General features: G+C 35.1%; 1 long non-coding RNA gene and 1 pseudogene across 1 annotated transcript in view; both read right to left on the bottom strand.

Annotated features, from left to right (window-relative positions):
• LOC145721447 (uncharacterized) overlaps positions 1 to 27,354 on the bottom strand; it is a 269,281-nt gene that overhangs the window by 210,750 nt on the left and 31,177 nt on the right. The window contains exon 3 of the long non-coding RNA XR_014145121.1: positions 10,735 to 10,789. This is a non-coding gene — a long non-coding RNA (uncharacterized LOC145721447). The remainder of the gene's footprint in view (positions 1 to 10,734; positions 10,790 to 27,354) is intronic.
• On the bottom strand, positions 15,520 to 16,231 carry LOC102732623 (protein cornichon homolog 1-like; annotated as a pseudogene).

Raw genomic sequence — 27,354 nt, 5'->3', positions numbered from 1 at the left:
ACCTTAGAAATGTCAGAAGAAAAAGTAAGTGAAAGTTTAAAACCATGTTACAATATTGGGAAAAAGTAATTAAAGTTTTCAGAAAAGCAGTAATTTTTCTGGGCTGTGTATCAGATAAGGGCTTATTACCTCCCATAAATGGTTAATGTTCTCTTTATCAGTAAATATATTTGCCCTAGTCTAGTCAGTTTCCTTCACCTGGATGTCCTTATGGTTAAAGCATAGTTTATTTAAGATAACAATCTACTCTTAAGGATGTTCCTAAGGTCTTGAAATAGAATGATGTTATTAGTTCTTCCCAGTCTAAAAATCTTTAAAATTCTCTCCATAACTAGCATTCTGTAATTCTATGGCCAAGGTAACCATTAAAACTTTATGTAACCACACAGAAAATATATTATAAATTTGTCTTACATTTTTACAAAATAGAATATTTGGGGGTTAAATTAGAAAATTTCCATGGTGAATTTTGTAAGTGGTACAACAGATGAGAACAGTAAATTGTTTCAATGTATAACATATTTCTAATTATGAAATCTGATCACTGGAGTTTTATTATCTTTTCAGTTTTTCATTAGATGATAAATACTGGCATTGTTTTTCTATTATAATACCAGTCATTCTTTTATGTTACTCCAACTGATTTTATTTTCTGATTGATTTTTCCAAACCATAATCTTAGTTATAACCTAAGAACTACACAAAACACTGGTACCTTAGGAGTATAACATTGGGGCAATTGTTATGAATATTATATAACTAGCATGACTCTTTTTCAATTTTTTCTTGGTATATCCAATGACTTTCAATCCTTTTTTTTTTTTTTTTGTATACATTGTTTGTTTTAAGCAAATTCCCTCCTACCTTTCTACTTTCTCTTGTTTTGCTTATTCTGTCGGGTTTTTTTTTTCTTTGTTAGAATAAGTATATAATTTATACTCTTGGTTTATTGGGAATACTGATTTTTGTATATTCATTAACATTCCTATATTTATAATGAATCCAAGCCTATTTTTTTAACCTGAATCCAATTAGCCAACATATAATACATCATTAGTTTTTGATAAAGTGTTCATTGATTCATTAGTTGCTCATCACATCATGTGGCCTCCTTAATGCCCATCACCCAGTTACCCCATCCCCCCAATCACCTCTCATCAAAACCACAATGAGGTACCATTTATGCTGTTGGTTTTAACTGCTTACACAGTTTAACACACATTTTTATTTCCTATTTCCTCTCCCAGGGCCCACTTACACCAGTAAACCAAGATCTTGTCTGCCATTTCAATGATCATGATCTAAACTACATCAGCCATACCATTAAAAAACTTTGAACTTCAGTAATATCTATTCAGATCTTATTGATGGACATTACTTCATTGATAGCTACATTCTGGGAGCATATCCGAACTGATAGCAAATAATCTCTTGGTCTGTCAACCACAAGTATTTGTTGAGAATCAAATCCAAAAGTCTTTGACTTGGTGTTTATGACTCAAAGCAAACCCAAGCATAGTTAGCAGTGGATCTTTAAAATCCTTAAAACTTAAAACAAACGGTGTGTGTTGGGGGGGAGGGGGACTTTTGGGACAGAATGTCTGTGCTTTCACCATATAAGTTTCAGGACCCCAAAATGGTTAAGAACCACTAAGTATGCATGAGTCATGTATAAGAATATTTTTCTATGCAAAAATGTTGTAGTTATTCCATAAGCAAAAAGCCATGGAACAATCTATACTTTTCAAATAATCAGGAGAAATCAGAATCCAACTCTTCCACTTTAAAAATTTAGGATTTTATTTTGTAACAACCTCAAGAAACCATTTGGAAAAATATTAATAATTATATCAATACAAGGAATTTCTAGCCCAGAAAGCAAAACTATTTTCCCAATGGCAACACAAATCAGTATTACTCTAGTTATGTGGATAGCGGTTTTAAAGAATTTATTAAATATATTAAATATATTAATTGTATTCTTATAAGACACTTTGCTATTGGAAAGGACCAATGTTTTAACTCTGGCAAATATTTGATTTTTATGCAATGTTTCTGTGAAGTAAGAAAAAAAGCTTAAGTAACAAATAAATACCTCACAATATTAATAGAATAGCTAAATATCTTGATTCAATTTCTAAGTCAATTACATGATAGTTTGTTTTTCAGTGAATTGAGTAAAAATAAAGGTCTTTTTAACAGGTAAGTTATTTTATTTCTATTAAAAATATCAGGATTAATCAAATTAATTATGCTTTATTTTTATCCTATATAAAATGTAGTTGATGACAAAGACCTATGAATAATGTATGAGTACAATTTGCAGTTCATGCTTAATTGAACCTACTTACCCAATCTGTCATCTTTCACTTCTTCCTCCACTCAGTCATTTAATACATTTATTACTTACTTGACAAACATGATTTGGAAAATAGGTTTTATAATAATAATACATATAGTGGTGAATTTTGTGAGGATCAAAAAGTAAAGTCAATATTCAGTTATGGTTAATATTTTATTACCTAAAGAACTACATAATTCAATTTTATTTTGTTAGACCTTGCAAATTGTTTTTATTACATAAACTGTTGATTTAGCTATTACACATTTGAATTAAAATAGTCAAAACAGTCCCATCTGAGTTCAGATGTTGACTTTGTTCCACAAATCAGAAACAAAAGATATGGTGGGATATTTGGACCAGAAAATGTGTGATAGGACTCTAGGGACAGGAAAGTATTTGACACTTGTCTTGAGACGACACGCTACACAGTACTGTACTAACTCTAGAAAGCCTTCTGCATTTTCTTTGATACGTACATCTGGGGCATATCAAGCTCATTGACATGGAAACTTATTCTTTCCTAAACAAATCTTTTAATGTCTTTGTATGTTTTTTTATATATTACAATTTTAAAAGTTTCTACATGGACTATAACTATATCCTACCATTGTGTTTTCCACATGTGTCAGTCAGGTATTCAAAAAGACTGAATAAAACTGGACATACCTCACAGTCTTACTACTCTGTTTGATGATGGGGAGTAATTTCTGACAATGAGTAATCAATTCTTAGTTCACAAGCTCCATTATTACAGAATAACCTTAGGATCTTAATGAACTACTGGGGCTGAAAATTGTATTTAATGCTGCCAAATCCAAACCTCCTGACTGTGTTAATCCATTATTTTAGGGTCAATGGAAAGTGTATATCAATTTATATCAATTTGTCTATATATAGTATGAAGTAGGAACGTTCACGTAAGCAAGGTCAGGCTAAAAAAAAGAAAGAAAGAAATTCAAGGAAATAGAAGACTGTGTTTTGCTGTTTTCTTTAACTGTTTTTATTGTATCTGGCATAAAAATTTCCATAGAGTGAAATTTGTGTACAGACAAGCACCTGCAATATTCCTGAGGTATTAAGACATAGAAAAAGAAGATATAGGAGGAATTATTTGGTGGGTGATGACTGTAAATTAGAAATTAAACTATATGCATATAAATTTGTCCTGATTATACTCTAAATCATATAATTCTACTCTTCACTAGGACCATTCCCCAGACATGTCCCCTCTGTTTCTTACTTTTCTCCCTCTCTGGGATGAGAATAACAACAACAAAAAGATGTCTAAATGTTAATGTCAGACATTTCTTCTGAGCTCATAAAAGTTTATTTTGTCATTTAATTGTCTCTTCTCTGTAATAAGGCAATGAAGATCTCAGTGTTCTGAGGCTGCTACACAATGACCATCCAGTTGACAGTCTCAGGAATGATGGCAAAATGATGGACTTAGCAGCAATAGGTCACACTTTGTAAATCCAACTGAAGCAGAACTAGAATACTAATGAAAGCCAACCATCATTTCCTTACTTGCTCCCAATTTGTAATTCTAGCCCTGGTGGCACATATATTACAGAGAGAATATTGTTTTCTAATTTATAGTCAGGAAGTCATTGAAGTGACTCTGACTCAGTTCTTTAAATAGATGTAAGTGTTTTGTCTTATTAAAAAAATGTATACCATCTTGGAAAGGTGTGTGAATAAAATGATTTCTTTTAAGCTAAGTGTGGTTTTATAAAATAAAGTGTCATACTTATATAAATAAGTAGAGGTTCAGTGTAGATCAAACCAGTAGTAGGAGAGCATTCTTTCAACGTATGCTTTTAACATCAAATTATTACTTTTTGGCAATTCAGTTTCACCAAAAATTTGCAGTATGAGCCCCTTCATGTCATAGGCAAAGAAAAACCAACCATCAAAAGTTGTCCATCCAGTTTGTTCAAGATGGGCTTCAAAGTACTTTCCCTATGACTCACTTTGCAAAGTATTTCCAAATATAAAACAACGTGGCTCATTCTACAGGTGAATTATAGGCTGCACATAGAGCAATCATCATCATCCTAATTAATTTGAAGGTTAAAGAAGAAGAGAGACAGGGAGTGAAGGATTAACTTGCTGAGAGCTTGCCTTATACTAACCCTGACCTAGACTTTTCATCTATTTATCCCACCTGATTCAAACCACAAATCTGTGTAGTAAGTATTGTTATCCTTATTCTACCAATGAAGACACAGTAATTAACAGTGTGAAGTTGGATTCAGACTTAAGATTCGGCCTCCTCCCTCTGTCAAATTCTCCCCAAAAGTGAGATGTCCTGGATGCTTCTTCTAATTTGGTTAATGAGAAAGTCCCTTCTTCTTTGGTCCTTACTATCTTTGTCTGTATAATGAGGGATAGGACAAAGATGTCTGATGAAAATATCTTCCAGTTATATTATGCTTTCGTTTTGAACTGGTAGTCCTTTGTTAAGTCCGCCTGGGGTTAGCTAGTGATACGCGGTGGCCACCAGGGGGCAGCAAAATAAAATAACTGAAACAACAAGCTAAATCAGACCTTCATCAATGCGGTCAATGCAATACTACTTTGACATGGAACTGCAGTTTATAAAGCAATGTTACCCTGCTCATCACAATAGAAACTACAGAATAAGGAAAGCAGGATATTATTTTTTACAGTTTTCCAGAAGAGTGAAATATTGGCCCTTCATTAAAGAGGTTTAGAGGTGAATCTTAATCCTTTAATAAGCACAAGATTTATAAAAAAAAAATTAATAAATCAACATCAACACACTACGTAAAAGTAATTTTATAAAATAACATAGCCTAAACTGTTTCAGTTAACTTTAAGGAGAGTTAACCTAAAAGAAAATAAATATTGATCCAAATTTAGCAAGCAAAAAATAGAAAAATGCAATAACCAGACAAAGTGGTTAAAGGAACAGCAGAGGTTGCTCTGGGAAACTATAGCACAACTTCAAGTAGTCATTCCAAGGTCAATGTCAGGTTTAAAATCATGGTTTCAATGCAATTTTTGAATAAAGTTTCCTCCATTTGTCTGCAATAGTAAAATAAATTGAGACTACAGCTATATATGGATTTTCCTCCTCAGATCCAATCTAATGTTCAAGTTTTAAAATTAGAGGAGCTCCTGAGAAGAACTGTCAAAAATAAAGAAGAAGAAGGGGGGAGGGAGCCGGGGCGGGGGGAGAGACAGAAAAGGAAGGAAGGGAAAAAAAATCTAACCTGAAGCCTGAAAAGCAAATATTTTAATAACTTGCCAAACTTTTGATTCCATACCCCATCTTTTATTAGAATGTCTAAAGAAATTAAAAGAATTTTTTAGAAGTGTAAATCTTCTAGTCCTCACTAGATTTTCCTGATTTTCTGCCCACTGTGTTATTTCAAATTGTGTAAGAATTCTCATTTCTTGGGTATGAATTATATGATTATAATTAAACAAAATTATAGAGCAGTTTGTTTTCATTTTACCATATTATAAGTAGAACTTGAAGAGTATGAATATAGTTTGGATACAGAGTCTCCATATTTAACCATATAACCATATTTAATGGTTAGCAGAGATTTAATGACATAGCAAATGCAACTGAACCCTTTCCTCTGCCCCATTCACTTGTATTTTTCTTATTTCAAAATGTGAGAAAGATAGGCATATACCAAAGCATAGATTTGGTAAGATTATGTACAATTTAGCCATCTAACAATTAGTTTGAGCATTAGTTAATTAAGCTTAGCTAATTTGAATATTCATGCCACCACCACTTGTTTTTAACCCTAAAGAATACACATCAGTTTTTGAACGAGTTTCAGTTTAGTCTTTAAAAGTGCTAGTTCTAAATAAATTTTTCAAAATTAACTGGCATGTGCCCATACTTACTGGACAAGTAAGCAGAATTATCCTTGCTTATTTAACAGCCAAATATAACTTGGTGTTTTCTAGTTAGTTTTAAAATATCAATGAACTGTGTCACATATATATTTCAGTTCTTTATAGTATGTAGTCCATTGTAGGTACACACTATGAATTATTACGATATATGATAATTTCCATCCTTGAGAAATAAGATTGATCCATAACTAAGTTAAATGAATTTGAGACATGAGTATATTTGACTGGTTAAACTTACATGATAGGAAATATCCAAAAAAGTTGAAAACTTAATTAAGATTCATATTTGGCAGAATGGTGAATTGTGAATTTTGCTGTAGGTTAATGATTAAGTCTCTTACTTGGATAAACATAATCCAAGTGAAATAATTTGAGCCAAATGAAGCAGTTCCAAATTTACATGGAAACAAACCAACAGAAGCAATAAACAATGGGGGCTCCTTTCATACTTTAATTCCTTAAACTATCTTGAAAATCCTTGTTCCATCTGCACTCCCCTGAACTGATGAAATCTTTAGCTGAAGGATTTCAGTTTATATCCTTACCATGTGAATTGACTGGACTCATTCTTTTCATGACTGATAGGTTTTTTCGCTTTCTCGTTCAACTCTGCAATGAAAGGAAAATTCATGGTTTTCTTTGACACAACAGAGCTATCTCCAGCTTTATTTAGAGGAAGGATCTTAGGATAAAAGTCCATTTTCTTCTTCCTTTGTAGCAAACTTCTATTTTCAGGATACTTAAAAGGATATCCTAAGGGCTATTGTTCAACTTCCAAATCCATTCATTCCTTTCTAGCTGCTACTTGGAATTCATGTGTGTGGTCAGAGGAAGGCTGGAAGGTCAATTTCTATACATATACCACTGGTCCATGCCCTTCAAAAAGACCGAAGTATGACGAATTTCTAGAATCTTTACAATGAATGAAGTGACATGGCCTCATCATAGAATAACCACAAGATTCTTGACCTTGGTGCTTCACAAATAATATGCCTCGTTTGTAGATGAAAACACAACAAAAACAATTAAAATGAAGACTAAGCATAAATGTAGCTCAGAAAACTAGAAACAATAATAAAAATTAAACATAAACATAGCTCAGCTCTCTGCCTCCAGCCAGGTAGAATGCTAACACGATTTCTTTGATAAATAACTGAATTCTGAACAACGGTCTTTAAGAGAAGCACTATGCAGAAATATAGGTTACAGAAAAATAACAGCTTCTATTTTGTCAGGTTTGACACTGGCGAAGTGCTTTCACCTATATTCTATCGTCATTTTGTGGCCCACCAATGAATGATTCCACACTGCTTGAAAGGCCTGTAAGCACGAAATCAGCTTTTGCAATAGGAAGAACTCCATGAGCACTTTTGTAAGGTATTTTAAAATTGACTTTGGTATTTTTCTTATGGGTATATTTCTGTGCTTTTTTGTGTCAACTCAACAAGGCTTCCCAAGTGAGGTTATTCCAAGTATAATGTGGGCCCTCGTAAAAAGAAAAAAAAAATTCTATGGAGTCAGAATCTTTGTCAATCTCATGTCATGAACAATGTGTGTCCCTAATCTTCAACTGGGTTTCATATTTGCATGATTAGCTTTAGCTGAGGATAGAATTGGGCTTCATGATTCATTGTCTAATTATGTAGTTTGCCCCCTGTGTTTGGGCTAAATCCTACACACAAAAAACTGAAAAATGAACATTTTAATGACCCTTTATTTTCTTTACATGATACCAAGTATTGTGCTTGATTGAATTAGATCTTTTTTAAAAGACTAAGCATAATCCAAACAGTGTTCTGTGAATTTTCTCAAGTCCTGAAATCCTATTTTGCAAAGTTTATCAAATTGCTTCAATAATTTTTTAAAAGTTTACCTTGAGGTATCTAAAATGCAAACCTATTGCATTTATTTTTCTATTGCCTGGGCACAAACAAAATGCCAAAGCTCTTGAGAAGGGATTCCCATGTTACTGTAAATGACTCATCTAGTGTCTTCTATGAAACTGAATAATAGCGCAATCTATATTTTCAGCTCTCTGCCATTTGGTTTGATTGAAAATTTGATGCTTGTTTGTTTGCATAGCCAACTGCAATCCCCACTGTTCTTCTCCACACAAAGTGAAAGGTTATGTCCAAGTTAAAAACAAACAAACAAACAAAAAAAAACAATCCATCAGAACTACCTACCAGTTAAATCTATTGTTTGTCCTCTAAGAAGAGAGATTTAGTTTTTTGTTTGTTTTTTATGAATCTGGTTTGTAAAAATCAGACTTCTGTTAAACTAGTTGAAAACTCTACTTTTTACTCTATGTGTTCATGGACTTAATTTCATCAAAAATAGTAATAATTGTGCCCTGAAGAGCGTCACTATACTGATCTTGTGGTCAACATTTACTGATTGATGTGTACATATATAAAGTATGTAAAAACTAATGATCTAGATGTTTCTTCATTAACACAAATAGTTCTTGTAAATCTTGGTCCTGTGTTTTTGAAGTCTGTAACATGGTGGTGGTTTCCTACTTGCTTGCTGTTTTTATACCTGTGCTTGCGATTTATTATTCGTTTGAAGCAACAAATGGAGAATCGTTCAAAATTGTGAAGACTAAAAAACATAAAAACATTGTGTATACTTTTTATGAATATTTGTTTTTATCATCTGAATCTTGTACTTGTCCCAAAAGGAAAAAAAAAAAAAAAAGCTGTCGTTTGTCTTAAGCACACCTTTAAACGTGGTGAGTGAGAGAATGTTATGAATTGAAATGGAAAGAAAATATTCTATTCTTTCATTTAAATCATGTGGGCATATAAATCAAAACATTCCTAGTTGAGAGTAAAATTGATGGGAAATATAGCCAGAAATAGCTAACATGCTGAATTAATTGTTTTATGAAATAAACAAGTAAAAGTTGACTCAATAAAATGACTGAACTTCCAAAAGATACGAGAAGATCTTGTGAGGGCGGTTCAATTACAGATACTTGGATCAGGTGCGCCATCTAGTGGTCAAATTTCACACCTCCCAGTATGAATGGACCAAAGACCTGTATTCATTCCCTGTCTTTTCTTTGAATACACTTTTAGTTTGTCATTTCAGAAGTTCTGAATTTTTTATAAAAGTCTCTGAAAATTTTCTAATCCTATGACCACATATTTACCTCAAAAAGTAAAAGCATAAGTATGTAAGTCCACAATCGCATCATGTATAACGAAGATGTTTCATTTCCAGTTTTATAATTTTAGTATTAAAGAAAAAAACCCAGAAAGGTTAAAACAAGTATGACCTTAAAAAACAGCATACCTAAAAGTAAAAGCATACAACACTTTGGTCAATGCCCACTCGGAATTTCAATGAAAACACCAACACACTTTGACATCAATAGTACTAATTACCAAACTTTATAAAGGTAATCGAGCTTACTGAAGAGTGAGCTGACTCAAAAAAACATTTTTCTCAGTTGGTCGAGCGACCAGCTCTTGCTTTTGGCTCAGGTCGTAATCTCAGGGTTCTGAGATTGAGCCCCACATGGAATCTGCTTGGGATTCTCTCTCCCTCTCTCTTTGCCCCTCTCTGCTCTCTCTAAAATAAATAAACCAATCTTTTTTTTAAAAAACCCGCATTTTTCTCTAGATAATAATATTAAGCAACCCCACCTAAAATACTAGTGACTTTTCTTGGAGTCATGGACTAACCATTTGTGAAGCTGTGGATGTTTTTGTTGGAATTGAAATAGACCCGAGTAGATACAGGGGAGACAAACTTGAATCTGAATTTTTAGCAATATTTTAAATTTTAAACTGAAGGTTAAATTGCATCACTAGTATTTCAGAAGAAAAAGTAAATATCCAAGTGGATTTTAACTAAGAAATTTCTATTAAGAAATTCCAATTATTCTTACATAAAATAACAGAATGATTAGTTTAAACTCTCTCTTAATAACTATACTATTAAAAAAAAATAACTATACTATTTTTTTTTTTAAACTTTCTTTCTTAGCATGTATCAAAAAGAAATGGCCGAATGATTCAGATCCTACTTGACTAGAATGTTAGGCTTATCTTCTCCTGTTCCTCCCACATTGTCTTCAGTTAACTCTTTAAATAGAGCAAATAGAACGTGGGGGGGGGGGGTCTTCCTGCTCCAAGTGAGGCCATTCAGAGCAATTAGGAAAGGATTTAGATCTCCTGAACTTCTAATCACCAAAAGGTCACCAAGAGGCTGCAAGTGCTTCAGTGGAATTAGCAAATGGGATAAAAGCCCCTTGGTTCTGAGAAAGACAAAAGGAAATGTGTGTGCGTGCGCGCGCACACACACTCTTAAAACCTCACTCCCTGGCATCTCCCCGAAGCTATCCTCAGATTCAATGTTCCCTTCTTGCTATTCCAGGCCACAAGGATGTTTAACTACACTAGTTTAAACAAAGCAAAACAAGTACACAACAACAACAAAACATGAAATGTAAAAGATTCACCATCCAAGGGCCCTACATGATATCCAAGTGGAGGCATCTCATTAGGGACAGCCTAAGGGTGATGATAGTCGCTAAAAAAAAAAAAAAAAAATACCAGCTTCAGTGTTCCAGAGTAAAATTGTCTACTCTCAGTGATTTCACAGGGCTGACAATGATTACTGACTAATGGTTGATGAGATCAATAAATGAACCATCTATCAATTTAACCCAAAATACATTTAGACAAGAGGAAATTAACCTTCTGTGCAGAAAACAATTAACCATACTGTTTAGTTCAATATACACTTGGTAAGAGTTAACACAGTTTCAAAGAACTAACTTGTACATAAGGCCGAGAAGATATTTAGGAGAGTGTCAATGTGAGGCATTGTTAGGGTTATATCATACATGCTGATTTTCCCAGAATAGTCCTAAATTCCTCAATTTATTACATGTGCCAGCTTCCCTTCCTCTGTCTCTGAGTCCTCATATTTATTCCATAACTAAGGAGATGTGATGGAGTGATGCTTCCACCAGGAATGAAAGAAAATATTAATCAGATTTAAACTGTCATATTTTAATTCAAATTTCAGAAAGAAAATACTAATGTGTTGCTAATAATAAGAATTCTCTTTATAAATTTTAACTTTTATTATATGCTTTTCGTTGGTCCACATCCAACCAAAATTTGACAAATGACTATGCTCAGCAACCTTTGAGTGTTCACATACTTGATATAAAAATTTCTCCTTTAAAACAAGATTTAACTTTAAAAATGAATGTAGGGTAAGTAAAACAAAATGGGATAACTAGAATGCCTTATTTCCTCATAATTTTCCCTAGAAAGGAGATCATTCAAAGTTTAACTCCAGTAAGAATATCTCTTGTTGCAACACTTTGGTGGCTCATTTGGTTAGGCAACTGCCTTTGGCTCAGGTCATGATCCCAGGGTCCTGGGATCAAGTCCCATGGCGGGCTTCCTGCTCATCAGGGAGTCTGCTTCTCCCCCTGCCCCTCCCCCCAATCGTGCTCTTTCTCTCTCAAATAAATAACATCTTTTTTTAAAAAAGAATATCTCGTTAATATATTCAACAAGGTTTGGTTATTATGAAACTTCACAATAACTTGGGCAAGTCCAATGTCAACAACTGTGTTTTCTTTTGCCGGAAGTGAGGCTTGCATGGAATTAGCTAAACTGTGAAGCCCTAAAGTGGAATCACAGTCCTATTTGGTCTAGGTAGGCCTGACCTGACATTCTTAAGAATTCACACATTCTTAAAAGGATTAAAATTATTAAATTAAATTTAAGTTATTAAATTAAATTAAATTTAAATTATTTCCTGAATGTTTATTTTAACCTTATTTCAATGCCTCAAGAATGACATTCTTAGGAATTCACACATTCTTAAAAGGATTAAAATTATTAAATTAAATTTAAGTTATTAAATTAAATTAAATTTAAATTATTTCCTGAATGTTTATTTTAACCTTATTTCAATGCCTTAAGAGTTTTCAAGAAAATAGAGGGGACCCATTCAAAGTAAATTACCAGGGGCCCCACATTCTTCAAAGATCCTTCTCAAAATCATCCTGGTAAACATAGCTAATTTTAGACAATAAAGTGGGTAAATCATAAGCAGTAATAGAGACTCACATTTGATAGGATAAATGATACATACATTCACGTTTATTGTGGGTCCTATATAACCTTATAACTCTGTTCCATTTATTGACTAAGTTAATAGCTTTCCACTGCTTGGAAAGAGTATTTTGTCAATAAAATTACAATGCACACATAATGTTTTCCAATGCTTAAACAAATTGATATCATTTTTGCAAATGACCTTAAGTTGTTTATCCAGAGGGCAACAATACCAAGGCACTATAAAGTTAATCAAATTGCATACTATCTGGATAATTTGGGACAACTTTTGGTCCTTTTTTTTAGTTTTATTTCACCAAACTAAAACATACTAAATGAAACCTAGGGTATGTTTTTTATTCTTTTTAAGACTGAAGAACTCCATTTTTCCCATCTGTAAAAATTGATGTAATAATTAGTAAACTGGGCAATTATAAGGATTCAATGAATTAGTGTAAAGCTTAGTAAATAAAAATTTGAATTTCTTTCCCCTGTCTCTCTTCCTTTATAGCCTTCCGGTCCTGTACTTATTTCTATTATAGATTTTAAAACAATTTTTCATTGTCTTTTTCCTCAGCATATACTCTTTTAGGGCAGAGGCTCTAGCTAATCTATATTTTTTCCACAGTGCCTGTATGGCACATAGTAGACTTTAAATATGTAGATAGAAAAAGTGTATAATCAATAAACATTACTTCCACTTTATGCTAAAAACAAAAGGTTAATATATGCTGTAGTTCACATCTCAGTATAACATTACCTGATTTAAAATATTATTCAGGCAATTCATTTAATACACACAAGACAAACTATCATATTCTATACTTAAATTTCCATTATCTTTTTAGGCTTGATAGACACACCTTTTTTATTGAAGTATGGTTGACATACAAAGTTATGTTTGTTTCAGGCATACACCATAGTGAATCAACAATTCTACACATTACACCGTGTTTCCCATGGTGAGTGTAGCTACCATCTGTCACCATACAACTTTATTACAATACTAGTGATTATATTCCTTATGTTGTACTTTTCATCAGTGAAACTGGAAGTTTCGTTCTTCTTTATTTTAATTTTTTTAAAGATTTCATTTATTTACTTGAAAGAGAGAGAGCTCAAGCGAGTGGTGGGCAGGGGGACAAGCAGACTTCCCACTGAGCAGGGAGCCCGGGATGTGGGGTTCGATCCCAGAACCCTGAGATCATGAACTGAGTCAAAGTCAGATGCTTAACCAACTGAGCCACCCAGGTGCCCCTAGAGGTTTATATCTCTTCTTTATTTAATTTAAAAAAAAAATTCCATTTATTTACCTGAGAGAGAGAAAGAGAGAGAGCACAAGCAGGGGGAGTGGGGGAGGAACAAGCAGGACTCCCCACTGAGCAGGGAGCCTGGACATGGAGCTCAATCCCAGGACCCTGAGATCATGAGCTGAGCCAGTCAGATGCTTAACTGACTGAACCACCCAGGCGCCCCTAGAAGTTTATATCTGTTAATTCCCTTCATTCTCCATGTCCCTCTCCTCTAGCAACCATCAGTTTGTTCTCTGTTTTTATGCGATTGTGTCTGTTCTTTGTTTCCTTTTGTTTACTCATCTGTTTTGTTTTTTAGATTCTACATTTAAGTGAAATTATATGGCATTTATCTTTCTCTGAGTTATTTCACTTAGCATGATACCCTCTAGGTCCATCCATGTGGTCACAAATGGCAAGATTTCATTCTCTTTATGGCTGAGTAATATTCCATGGTATCTATATACCACATTTTCTTTATCCAATCATCTGTTGATGGACACTAAGTTTGCTTTCATATCTTAGCTATTATAAATAATGCTGCAATAAACATAGGGATTAACATATCTTTTCAAATTAATTTTTGTTTTCTTTGGGTAAATACGCAGCTGTGAAGTTATTGGATCATATGGTATTTGTATTTTTAATTTTTTGAGGAACCTCCATACTACTTTCCATAATGGTTGCACTGATTTACATGCCCACCAGTGCATGAGGTTTCCTTTTCTCCACATCCTTGGCAACACTTGTTATTTCTTGGATAGACACTTTTCTTGAAGGAGATATTGACTTCACTAAACACTCAAAATATTTTTAACAATTAAGTTCTACATTAAAATGTTTGGAAACAGCTTTAATTTTGTTGGAATTGATCTGTATATACCTTGGGGAAGTGAGGTATAAATTGGAATCTTCAAGCCAGTATTTCTAGTCGCTCAGATGAAACTTTCCATATACACATACCTGCTTTATAAGTATTATAAAATGTTTCCACTTAGAATATAAAACACTATATGTTGTGTAGAGCACTACAAAACAAAGTTGCTCTCATTTTTTTTTAATTTCAGAGTTTTATTGTATTGCACTAAAGAAACAGCAGGATGCTTATACAATGTTCTCATTCAGTTTTGAAAATCTAAAGTACTTGTAAATTTTTGAAAATATCTTACCACCATATTAGAACAATAAGTATAATAATCAGTTTCTTAATAAGTAATGTCTTGCACATAAAAACACATTTGAAATGGCTTTAAATGCATTCTTAAATCCAGCATATATTTTTATGTCATGTTCACTTATGCTTAAGAATTAAAGCAAGTATATTACTCTGATGGAAATATGTGAAATTTCTCATTCCTGTAATACAGAGGGATAATATTCAAGTCGAAGAGAAAAAAAATTCCACTTTTCTTACACTTTTAAATGGATCCATATATAATCATTGACATGATAGATGAGGAAACCCACAAAGTTTCCCACAGGTCAAGTACGTGTTTCCAGAACTTGAATCACCCAATATCTACAGCTAACTTACAATTAGATGGCATTTCAATAAAATCAAAATGATCCTGACAAGTTCTTACAAAGAAAAACTTCCAATGGACCAAGGACAGTCAATAATTAATGCAATCATTCAGAGGATTATGGTTGTTCCCTAAGGAATGTGAGTTCAAACCTGTCAACACCAGAGGTAATCATTTTGCATTATTTTATATGTAATTCCATTTAAATTCTTTGTTCCAGGCTAACATAGGAAAACAGTCTTTCCATAAGCAAAATATGTGGAAACATTTAAAAACTGAATCATTTTTTAAAGTAACTGATCAAATTCCAAAGGCTACTCTTGGAAAGAAGATCTTGTTGAATAGAATCCCTTCCTTTGGAAGCTCTAAGAGCTCACCAAAGCATGGATCATACTGCTTAAGTAGTAAAAAAAAAAAAAAAAAAAAAAAAATGCTAGAAGATAAAAGGGTAATTTGCACCATCCTTCTTTCTGACAATATGCTAGAATATCCTCATTCATGATGGCCATGGGGTCATGATGTCCTGGTGTACTCATGGCTGGCCAATTCAAATACCTGCAAATACAATATGCCAAAGGGGGCATATTGAGACCCAGTATAAGGCACTCTGCTGCACAAAGAAACATGACACAGATGAAAACAGATGAGGGGCACCTGGGTGGCTCAGTCAGTTAAGTGTCTGTCTTCAGCTCAGGTCATGATCCTGGAGTCCTGGGATCGAGTCCCGAATCGGGCTCCCTGCTCAGCGGGAAGCCTGCTTCTCCCTCTGCCTGCCATTCCCCCTGCTTGTGCTCTCTCTCTCGCTCTCAAATAAATAAATAAAATCTTTAAAAAAGAAAAGAAAAGAAAAGAAAACATGGATGAGGTATTCTGAAAGTACAAGAGGATTCAGGGTATTACACTGGTCTCAGGGGTTCTTGTAATCAGTCTTCAACTCATCAAATCCTATAACATGCTGGCAGGCCAAGAATATGAGGGCGGTGGTGAGCAGCATCACCAGCATGTTGCAGAAGACCCCGGATGTAAAAAGCACGGGCCCTGCAAGAGGAGCAGCGAGCAGTGCTGGTTCTGGATAAAATCATTCCTTCTCCCAGGCCACAGCAGCGACTGCCATGCTGCCTCAGCTCCTGCCCTCCCAACAGGCCGGAACACCAGCCCAGGTGAGCAATGAGACCAGGCGTGAAAAATGAGATGACTCTGGAGAATGTGCAAAAATCACACCTTTCGTATAAGTACTTCAGAGAGAAGAGATTGCAAGGCAACCAAGAAAATGGAGTTCCCAAATGAAAAATGGATACTCGAAAATTTGGCAGAACATGGGTGGAAGGGATGGGCACTGCACATTATGAAAGAAGAAATCAGCTAAAAATTGAACAAATTTGGGGCTAAACTGAAAACTGTCACTAGCTAAGATACCTAGATATAAGGGAAATTTACACTCCCTTGCATGTTCTTTTCCCTGAGCATTTATTAGTGCTTATTAAAAAGATTAAGGGTAAGGCAAGAGAAGAGAGGTGTTGGTGTTGTTGATGAAATAGTGGTGATTGCTGCTGGGATTCAAGAAAAGGAAACCTGCCTACTTTCTAATGCAAAAATCTTAAACCTTGGAGGAAAGCAACAAACTCTCTTGCCCCTAGGCCATAGTCAAAGACCACTTTTTCTTTTTAAATATTTCTTTAATTTATTTATTTGAAAGAGAGAGCAGAGTGTGCAGGAATACCCAGGCGGGTGGGGGAGGGCAGAGGGAGAGGGAGAAGCAGGCTGAGCTGGGCTGATCCCAGGACGCTGGGATCATGACCTGAGTCAAAGGCAGATGCTTAGCAGACTGAGCCACCCAGACACCCCAAGCCACTTTTTCTACAGAAGAGCAGAAGCAAAACTGCTTCTGTAGCAGGACATATCTCACTCCACTGACTGAAAGGCCAAGAAACTCTCTTGGGTCAAGGATAAAACAGCAATAATGAGCAGTGATTTACCACCACTGAAGGAGGGGGAGAGGAAACTCTCCTGCCTAAAACGGACCAGAAATACAGTGTAGAGTTTGCCTCCCATGGGGTGGGGAGGGTTACTGAGTCTAGATTTTGACAAAAGAAACCCCTTCTCTACCATTGGAGTAAGTTTAGCAGCTACCAACAAACAACAGCCATCCACTTCTGGGAGAAGTGCAAGAGTGTGTAAAGAACTGTGAAGGATCTTGGGGCACCTGGGTGGCTCAGTTGGTTAAGCGACTGCCTTCGGCTCAGGTCATGATCCTGGAGTCCCAGGATCGAGTCCCGCATCGGGCTCCCTGCTCGGCAGGGAGTCTGCTTTGCCCTCCGACCCTATCCCCTCTCATGTGTTCTCTCTCATTCTCTCTTTCTCAAATAAATAAATAAAATGAAAAAAGAAAAAAAAAAAGAACTGTGAAGGATCTGAGATTCACTCTACTAGCAAGTAAACGTGTTAACTTGTTAGTTTCCTGGATGCTGACAGAAGCTGTGAGACACTGCGTCAGACCAAAGACCTTTATTATTCCTGTCACAGCAAGTAGTATATGTTTCATATGCTTATAATATTAGTATTATTGTTTACTACTTAGCTCTTTATTCTGTCTCCCATCTTCTAGAATGTGGTCTCCAAGAGAATAATTACTTTACAGCCTTGCTCATTTCTGTATCCTTAATAGCTTGAAAAGCTCCTGATAAATAGCTGGGTATAATACATCTTCATTGAATTAATAGCTATATAGACTCTTGACTTTCATAATGTGTCAACACACACTAGTGTTGGAAGAAGCCCCTTGAAGAAGAGGTATGTGGTCAAGTGCCTTTGGTTAACACTTCTGCTTGGAAGTTCATAATGCCCATCAGTGTATCAAAGGCTCTAAGAAGACCTACAAGTGAAGAGGCTTGCTAGACTTTGCTTAACCCAGGATTTTTCAGCTTATTTTATCACATAAAGTAGGCAAAGGACTGAGTTGGAGTTTTGAGAAAGGAAGTCTCTGACTTAGAAATTTCGTAACAGAGTTTACTATGAAAAAAGCATAAATGTCCAGCAAAGCATAAGAGGAGTTGCCAGGCCTGAAGATGCTCTCTGAAGATGATTTTTCAAGCCAGGTAAGTAGCTGTGCTGTTCTGCCTATATAGGATAAGTTCTGAAAAGGTATATTAACTCAGCAGGACCCTACAGATTTTATTATACCCCTACCGTATCACCCATAAAGTCCAGTTTAACTACTTTCTATGGTTTCTAAAACTGCCTTTAGCAATTGACATTTCTTGGATCTGAAAGGAATATTCAGGTTGCAAGTAACATCCTTAATGACACCAACCATGTGACCCACGACATATATTGATGAGCAGACATAGCACCTGTTGAATCCCCTGATCGCTGTATTAGGCTGAATGTAACTGCCTCCAGGCTGTGGCTATGTACCATCCGTAATATACACTGTCTCAAAGGGAAACAGTGTAGCATGCCTCCCCTGGGCCTACTCCACTGGGAAAACTGGGTGAATGTACATGGGTGTGCATTCAAATGTAAGCATGTGTTTGTAAGTTGTGTGTGAGAGTGTGTGTAAAACAGTGTGTGTGTGTGTGAGAGAGAGAGGATATTTCAAAGAATTAAAGTTTCGTGAAAAATATGGGAACTCTAAAGTAGGTTAGGTGATCAAAGTACATGTGGGGGGTTCTCTGATTTTGGCTGAATTTCCTCGATTCAATAAAGTTACTAGCAAAATTGAAAAGTAAAACTGAATTTGAGCAAATGCTTTATTTTTATTTTATTTTTTTGCTTTACTCTTCACATGATTATTTGGCCATCCTGCGACCATAGTCAATGCCAGCAAATCATTTATCACGCCACACCAACCTAGAGGTAAAATTTCAGTTACTCTTTTTAATATTCAAGTATTTGAAGATTTGAATTTTTAATTTGAATATTTAATATTCAAAAATTCAAAATATTTCCCACTGTGTTTTATTCAATTCTCCTTTTGACAATAAAATTTTAAGACTTACATAAAGTTCCTCTCATTGAAACCTAGAAGTGGAGGTGGGGGGGGTGGCCTTCCTTCACCATTTCTGAATTGGGATAAATTCCTCCCTCTCCCTGGCAAAAAAAAAAAAGTCCATTTCTCTCTAGACTGAAATTTATGCCTTTCTGATCTTGAGGACATAGCATCCAGCTGAATGTTCATTCTGGTTCATCTGATGTAGATGCAGAGCTAGAAAGAGTTGAGGAGTTATTCACACAACTCTTCAAGTTATTCTGCTTAAAAGAGGTGTTGAGATGACCTAGTTCACTGCACAGTACACCAGGAAAACTTGAAGGGGTTCATTTCAAATCGAGCAGACAATGGCGTTCCAGGCATAGTTCATCTTTGTGTCTTGCTGACAGATCCAAACAAAGCTGAATACTTATTTCAAAGATCGAGCTTACTTTGAAGAAGGCAAAAAAAAGACTACCCCCACTTGCGTCAAGTTTCACAGATTTTTTTGAAGTTGTCATGCTTCCTTGTGGATCATTATAAATATTCAGAAAACTTGCCAATTCTTTTTCTACAGGAAAAAAAAAAAGATTCTGCCTCTAATCTCGGCACATTTACTCATTTAAATTATTCAGTAAACAAAGACTTCAGTTAAAATAGGAATGAGTCAGTCAACTGATGAAAAATAAAAGCAGGAAAAAAGTATCCAATTTGTACCAACCTAACAATGTCCACTTCAAATGCGTTTTGTGTTTTATGCACTGAAAAACCTATAGGTTTGTATACTGAATAATAATCATTTCATAAATTCATGTGAATTTTAAACAAAATCAACGTATGACATACATACAGAAAAGTACTATGGTTGTATACATTTTCTCCAAGTAAACATGGTCATGTAAATATCATTCCTCCAACCAAGAATAGCACATTACCAACACCACAGAAATCATTCCTATTATCCCTCTGTCGAGAGTATAGTTCAGCTACTCCCTGGTATTGCTGCATTGTTCTGCATCCATTTTGGGTGGCTAAGCAGCCTGCAGTCATGAGTACATGTAATGACCTGGTATGACCTCCAACAGCCCTGTGAGCGGTCTCCTCTGCCTCCCAATGCCTTCCCCTTATGTGCCCACTAGATAAGACCCCTATAGGGCTTACCAAAACCCATTCTTTTGAGTTGAACTGACCAATATGGCCTTAGCTTGGGAACCCCAAAGCACTCCACTCATAGACCCTAAAAAAGGCATGTGTCCCTATTCCCAATTCTCTCTCTGTCTACACTCTGCCTAAACCTCTCTCTGTGGCCCCTTAAATTCCTACAGAACCCTTGAAAAATAAGCTTCTCTATTTCAATTTCTCTTGTGGTCTGTAGTCACCATCTGGCACAATTAACAAGTGTTCATTTGACAAATTCATAAGATCTTCTAATCACACTGGCACCCTCTTTCCAAAAGATCACTATTATGCTCATGTTTAACAACCCATAGATTAACTTTGCCAGGTTTTAAACTTTATATAAATGGAGTAATTCAGTACATAATCTTTTTTTTAGTACATAATCTTATGTGTTTGACTTTTCACTGAATATTATGTTGGAGATTCTTTCATGTTGATGCGAGCTTTATTAGCATATTTGTTTCATTGTCATATGGTATTCCATTGTAGAAATATACCAAAAACTATTTATCTACCCTACCTTTAAACAACATTTGGATTGTTTTCAGTTTGGGGCTACTATATTATTAACACCTTGTAGATGTCTTTCAGTACTCATTTGTAGGTATTTCTATTAATTATGTACTTGTGATCGAAATTGTTGGATTATAGGTTATGCCTACATTCAGTTTAGTTGGTACCATCATAGTTTTTCAAAATTTATAGTACCACCAGCAATGTAAAAAAGTTCAAGCTACTCTTCATCCTTGCTGTCATTTGGTATTGTTAGTCTTGCTAACTCTTGCCATTTTGGTGAGTATGTATCGGAATTCCAGTGATTAATAATGAGCTTGCAGATAGATAGATAGATAGATACATACATACATACACAGATGATAGAAAGTCAACATTTAGGTGTCCTCTTTTTTGAAATGGCTATACAAGTCTCCAGTCCATTTTTATATGGTGTTGCCTACTTTTTCTTATAAATTTATTATTCAAGATATTTTCTGCATGCCAGAATTTTACACTTTTATTTGATAAATATTTACCCCTCATCCCTGAGCTTGCCTTTTTAAATCTCTTATTGGTGAGTTTATGAGAGTTTGATAATTCTTGTTGGAAAGCTATGTAAAATTGTTAAGTAAGAACCCACAATTACTTCTCCCTCACCAAATAATTCTTCAGGTAAGAGTTTCACTCATTGCCCCTTGAGGACAACACATTAGAAGAGACATTCTTTAGATTATAATTTATGAACCCTTGCATTAAGAGGTTATTGCTTTCCTGTTTTCCTTGACTTCTTATAAGAGCAGGACTTCTTCAATGCCCTGATTTCACCAGAGCTGTTGGAGAAATCTGTTTGCTCCTGATCAATGGGTTATGGAGGTGGTAGTAGTAGGGCAATGGTATGTAGGTAATAATGTGGTTTTCCTAGTATAATGTTTTACTTATTGATTAAACATATTTATTAAATATATATCATATGTCAGTGACAATTTTATATTTCTTTGAAAAGACTGAGTTTAACCATGAGTCAACAATATAAATCTGAATTGGTCCTCTTGTCTCTTCTGCTATAAAATTCCTACTAGTCCTGCAGTTGCTAGCTGAAAGTTTGCTTGAAGCTACATACTTCATTAGTGTAAATTCTAACATTCCTGAATCTTGAAACCTAAGCCTTTCTGTTGAATATTTTTTGTATAGTACCCATAATTCCCACGTGTTGGTACTGATCTTAAAACTTCCCATATTCTAATACCAAAAGTCAGTTAATCCATGACCTCTGAAATTAACACAGGTTGAAAGAATTTTACTAGCCATGATTTATGGACACTGATAGTACATTAGAGCAACTGATTCAAGATGGTTCATTTCTATTTTTTCCCCATAGTTTTCTAATCGAGGTAGATATAATGGAAAGCCCCCTGGGTAAATGAACAAGATCAATGTTGTCAGTCAATATGCCTGGATCTTTGACTGATAGAAATGAAGTATGATACATGATCTGGAGGCAATCTTGATTTTTAAAAATCTTATTTTTGAGAAAAAGTATTGCAAGCTATGCATATAGGTACAAATGACATTCACATTTGGTATATAAACTATCCCATATAAACTCACAGGACAGGACAAAATAAAAATTGTTTTATGGGACAATTTCAAGTCACAAAGAACCTTTATTTACAGAAAAATCTCTACGTTGATTTCTTACTGGAATATTTATGACTTCAGAGTCACTATGAGCTAAGTATATAAAACATAGTGGAGAAATTATCCATGAGAAAAATAAATGCTATTATCCTTTATTTTGAAGCTTCAAATAATCATGTATAAGCATCAGCCTGTAGCCTAACATAAAGTGACCTTTAGTGGTAAAGCTCTTATTCTGATGGAGTTCCTACTGACTGATAAATTTCTAACTATAGTGGGTGGGCATACATACCATCATATTTGTAAATTAGCAGATGATGAGGCCTACTCAAACACAAATTAAAGTTTACTTCTGGTCTTTAAAAAATGAACTCAATTTGATAAACTTCTATTAAGTTGAAAAATAAGACTTTTTTTTAAAGATTTTTTTTAAAATTTATTTATTTGACAGAGAGAGACACAGCGAGAAAGGGAACACAAGCAGGGGGAGTGGGAGAGGGAGAAGCAGGCTTCCTGCCGAGCAGGGAGCAGGGAGCAGGGAGCTCGATGCGGGGCTGGATGTGGGGCTTGATGAGGGGCTCCATCCCAGGACCTTGGGACCATGACCTGAGCCGAAGGCAGATGCTTAACGACTGAGCCATCCAGGTGCTCCAAAAGAAGACTTTTCTAAAAGGAGTCAACTTTTTTAGAATTAACTGAAAAATTACTCTTTACTTTAGTCTCTATTCAAAATAATGCTATTTCTCAACCAAAGTAATTTCATTTAGAGTTAAATTCTGCCCTCAATAATTTATGTATAATATTTAATAGATGTGTGTTAAAATATTTTAGTAACATGTTTAAGACTTATCTTAACATATTAAAATATTTAATTTTCACAATAAAAATGATTGCCTTGTATAATCTAATGCTTTTTTATAGAATCCTCTCCATCAACTCTCTTGGCTGTAATAATTTTATGTTGATGTTTTTAACGAAATTCTGTCTGCATTCAGAATGCTACTAGCTGTGCCATATTTTAAGCAGCAAAGGAAGAAACAACTTTTTCTATATTTTTATTTTTCTGTCAAATCACGCTTAAAATTTGTAGAAATCATTTAAACATCACTTATGATTTCCACTTGGCAACCATACTTTGTGTTGCAGGATTATGATTAGCTAAACATGCTATTACAAAATAACCGGAGTCGGGCCCCTGGGTGGCTCAGTCGTTAAGTGTCTGCCTTTGGCTGAGGTCATGATCCCAGGGTCCTGGGATGGAGTCCTGCATCGGGTTCCCTGAGGGAGCCTGTTTCTCCCTCTCCCACTCCCCCTGCTTGTATTTCCTCTCTCGCTGTCTCTTTCTCTGTCAAATAAATAAATAAAATCTTAAAAAAAAAAAAACACCTGGAGTTATGAAGCATATACAAAACTTACATGAGGCTGTAATTATAATCATATTAATAAACTCAATGGATTTGCTGATGTATTAGTCACATATGTGCCTCTTTTGGAAAAAGAAACAGAAGTGACAATGGACTCCGAAAAACAAACTGAGGGTTCTAGAGGGGAGGGGGGTGGGAGGATGGGTTAGCCTGGTGATGGGTATTAAAGAGGGCACATTCTGCATGGAGCACTGGGTGATATACGCAAACAATGAATCGTGGAACGCTACATCAAAAACTAATGATGTGATGTATGGTGATTAACATAGCATAATAATAAAAAAATAATAATTAAAAAAAGGAAACAGAAGTTACTAAAAGAGATAAGCAACATTATATGACAAAGTAAGTAAGTAGTAGAGATATTAAATGCCTTATCAACTTAGCTTCAACTTCTAAGTACGCTCTAAGGTATATATTTAGGCTACAGGTGGTCTATTGAACTGCTTTCCTACCCAGAAAATGGTCATCACAAAGTTTTCCTACATTGCTGAGACTCATACAACCAATAGTTGCTATAGAAGGAAAGTATCCAGGGAGAGTCTGATTGTTCAGATATCTTTAGAAAGGTAGTAACTACATTATTAATTTATTCTTAAAATTATTTTTTAAAAAGTTTGGACTTTCAAATTTTATAATATGGCTTTCTGTTGTCCAGGGCTCAGATTTGATTTTACCTTCCTTACAAAGTAAAAAAGTTAGCTAATTTTAGCTTATAACTGTTTCACAGATGCTGACAGAAAGCCCGAGATTCCTGGTTGAGAGATGAAGGGCCGTATGACTCAAAGAACAACAAATAGCATGAACATCAGAACATACACATCAATGTCTCCTGCCTCCCAAGTCCCAGAAGATGACAAAAGGACCCAAATAGAAGCTGTGTGTGTTGTAGGTTTGTATAGCAGCTGAGACACTCTAAGCTCAGGGAAGCCACTGTTTTTATAGAAAGCAGTAAGCACACCTGTTTTTTGTCCCAGAAAAGAGACACTATCTCATCCCCCGATTGCTCACTGCAAATGCAATCAAAAATACATCTACCGTATGATAGAGTAAGTCTATTCCTAGGGACATAACCAGTAAAATTGAAAACAATTGTCCTTAAAAATACTTGTTCAAGAATATCCTTGGCATATTATTCAAAATAGCTATAAACACGCCTTCACCTCAGGTCAGCAGGGACCCAAACTGAGAGTCTCCCCCTCAAATTCCACCCCTTGTACTCAAATTTGCGCACCAAAGTGGACATAATTATAACAGCAGAATGAAATACCCCAAATGGTGACACTAATTCTGTGGAATATGTAATGGATAAAAGGAGTGTGCTGGGCTGGAAACAATACATACAGCATGATTCCAGTTACCAAAAGAAAAAAACCCAAACCTGGCCTTTTATTGACATATGAGTTTGAAAATGGGTGGGGGTAGGGGCTGGTCAGGACACCTGCCTCTGGGGAGAGTAGGCTGGGGGAAGGATGAAGGAGGCCTTTCCTTTTACATACCCTTTCTCTATATCTTTTCAGGTTTCTAAGACAAAAGCAAAATTAAGCAAGCAAACAAACAGATCAAAACAATGACAGAAAAGGAGAGAGACACAAATTACTAATAACCACAATAAAAGACTGGTTATCACTGCAGACCCTGCAGGTGTTAAAAGATAACAAGAGAACATTATGAACAACTTCTTGCAAAGGAATTAAACAATTTAGAGAATAATGGGCCAATTTTTGAAAGTTACAGGCTACCAATATTTACCGTAGATGAAATAGATAATTTGAATATTCTATAACTATTAAGGAAGTATGAATTTATTGTCTAAAATCTTCTGGAATAAAAAATCTCTAGGCCCCAGTGGTTTCCCTGGCAAATTATTTCAAACCATTGAAAAAGAAACAACATCAATTCTATACAATCTCTTCAGGAAAATAGAAGAGGAGAGAATATTTTCCAACTCATTTAACAAGGCTACTATGATCCTGATAACATAATGAGACATTTACAAAGCATATAAAAGGGAAACTACAGAACAATATTCTTCACGAACACAGATGCAAAAATCTATAACAAAATATTAGCAAATCAAATCAAACATATTAAAAAGAGTAATTCACTACAACCAAGTAATGTTTATTCCAGAAATGCAAAGCTGGTCCAATATCCAAAAATTAGTCAATGTTGTCACCTTATTAGTAGTCAAGAGAGAGGAAAAAATTATATCAGTTTGTTGCAGACAACATATTTGAAAATATGAGTATTCTTTCATGCTAAAAAAAAATTGTCAAGCCAGGAATAGATGAGAAAGAAATTCCTCAACCTGATTAAGGAAATCTATAGAAAACATAGAGGCTACATCATAATTATAGTGAAAAACTGAAAACTTTCTTGATGAAGAACAAGACAAGGATTTCTTATAACTTTCATTTAACCTTTACCAGAGGTTCTAACCAGTGCAATAAATCAAGAAAAAAGAATAAAATACAGACGGGTTGGAAAGGCAGAAATAAAACTGCCCAGTTCGGGCGCCTGGGTGGCTCAGATGGTTAAGCGTCTGCCTTCGGCTCAGGTCATGATCCCAGGGTCCTGGGATCGAGTCCCGCATCGGGCTCTCTGCTCCTTGGGAGCCTGCTTCTCCCTCTGCCTCTCTCTCTCTGTCTCTCATGAATAAATAAATAAAATCTTAAAAAAAAAAACAAAAACTGCCCAGTTCACAGATGCTGTAACTGTCTATGTAAAATTTTCAAGGATTCTGGAAAACAAAGCAAAACCTCCTAAAACTACTAAGTCAGTTTATCAAAGGTCTTAGCATACAAGAGTAACACACAAAAATCAAGTGTTTGTGTATTTTTGCAATGTATAGTTGGAAACAAAAGAATTTAAATACGTCATTTAAAATAGCTCCAAAAATGAAATACTTAGATATAAATCTAAAAAATATTACTGTAGAGGTTTTATTATTGATATGGACAAGCTGATTCCAGAATTTATGTAGAATAGCAAGGAAACTACAATTGCTAAAGCAATTTTGTAAAACAATAATCAACACAGTTGGAGAAATCATACTACCTATCTTTTTTTTTTTTAAAGATTTTATTTATTTATTTGAGAGAGAGAGAATGAGAGACAGCATGAGAGGGAGGAGGGTCAGAGGGAGAAGCAGACTCCCTGCCGAGCAGGGAGCCTGATGCGGGACTCGATCCCGGGACTCCGGGATCATGACCTGAGCCGAAGGCAGTCGCTTAACCAACTGAGCCACCCAGGCGCCCCCATACTACCTATCTTTTCAATTAATTTTATAAAGAGAAATGTAAAGGAAAAATGATTTCAAAATACAACTCTGCCCTCATTATGCATACAAAATGGATATTGTGTGTAGTTTTATTATTTTTTTAAACTATCTTATTTTTTTTTAAGATTTTTTTTTTTTCTTTGAGAGAGAATGAGACGGAACATGGGCTGCGGGGAGGGGCAGAGGGACAAGCAGATTCCTCACTGAGTGGAGA

This window comes from Leptonychotes weddellii, chromosome 5, assembly GCF_054177405.1.
Source record: "Leptonychotes weddellii isolate Sample4059 chromosome 5, ASM5417740v2, whole genome shotgun sequence".
In the NCBI taxonomy this organism is placed as follows: domain Eukaryota; kingdom Metazoa; phylum Chordata; class Mammalia; order Carnivora; family Phocidae; genus Leptonychotes; species Leptonychotes weddellii.
This window is presented reverse-complemented; position numbering and strand designations above follow the sequence as displayed.